This window comes from Anolis carolinensis, unplaced genomic scaffold, assembly GCF_035594765.1.
Source record: "Anolis carolinensis isolate JA03-04 unplaced genomic scaffold, rAnoCar3.1.pri scaffold_23, whole genome shotgun sequence".
NCBI classification, from domain to species: Eukaryota; Metazoa; Chordata; class Lepidosauria; order Squamata; family Dactyloidae; genus Anolis; species Anolis carolinensis.
Genome location: NW_026943832.1, coordinates 129,990 through 131,126, shown reverse-complemented (window position 1 = coordinate 131,126; position 1,137 = coordinate 129,990).

The window sequence follows — 1,137 nt, the reverse complement described above, 5'->3', positions numbered from 1 at the left end:
TTGTTGTTTTGTTCGCTGCCCTGATGCCATCACTCTTTTATATATATATAATAATTATTATTATTATTATTATTATTATTATTATTATTATTATTATTATTAACATTGAGGCTATATTTGTTTCCATTTTGTTTCTTTACTTCAAAATAAGATATAGTGCAGTGTGCATAGGAATTTGTTCGTAGTATTTTTTTTAACCTATAGTCCGGCCCTCCAACGGTCAGAACTGCCCCCCTGTTTAAAATGTTTGGGGACCCCTGGTCTGCATCAATGGATGGTGTGATGCTGCTGTATATCTTTCCTATGCAGCAGAGCCTTGGTTTGCATCCAACAACAGAACGAGAGATAGGGAAGGAGGAAGGAGGCCGTGTCGGCTGAGCGAGGGATGACTCTGCGCCCGGCCATCTGGGGTGCCAAGGCCCAGAGCGACACCCGCCTTTGTGCCCGGGAGAGCGGCATTCGCCTTCTGTGTCCCTTTCCCCCCTCCAGGCAATGAGTATTTCATTAAGTAACGAGATTTTCTCCTCTCCTTCTCCCTCCCTTCCCGCTTTGCCCAAGATCACGCACAGCCATTAAGGCATCAATATTAATAGGCATGGCACAGAGATGGACCGCCCGCCCGCAGCCTGCTTGGAATTAATCAGGGAGCAGAAACGGGGGCCCGGCTTGGTCTGCCCCCCCTGCCAACACAGCCCAGGCAGCCTGGGGAGAATGGGAACTGAAGTCCAACCCTGCCTGAACCTTTGATGATTTCCAGTCCAAATTTTAAAGAGGAGACCCAGCACGATGAGCCTGTTTGGATCTATGGCAGGCATCATCAGAGGTTGTGAGGTCTGTTGGAGAGTTGGCATCTGGATATATATTTGGATTGTCCAGGGTGGAAGAAAGAACTCTTGAATGTTGCCATTGGCCACATTGATTAGCATTGAAAGGCCTTGCAGCTTCAAAGTATGGCTCCTTCCTGCCTGGGGGGATCCTTTATTGGGAGGTGCTAGTTGGCCCTGATTTATTTATTTATTTACAGTATTTATATTCCGCCCTTCTCACCCCGAAGGGGACTCAGGGTGGATCACATTACACATATAAGGCAAACATTCAATGCCTTAACATAGAACAAAGACAAGACAAACACGGGGC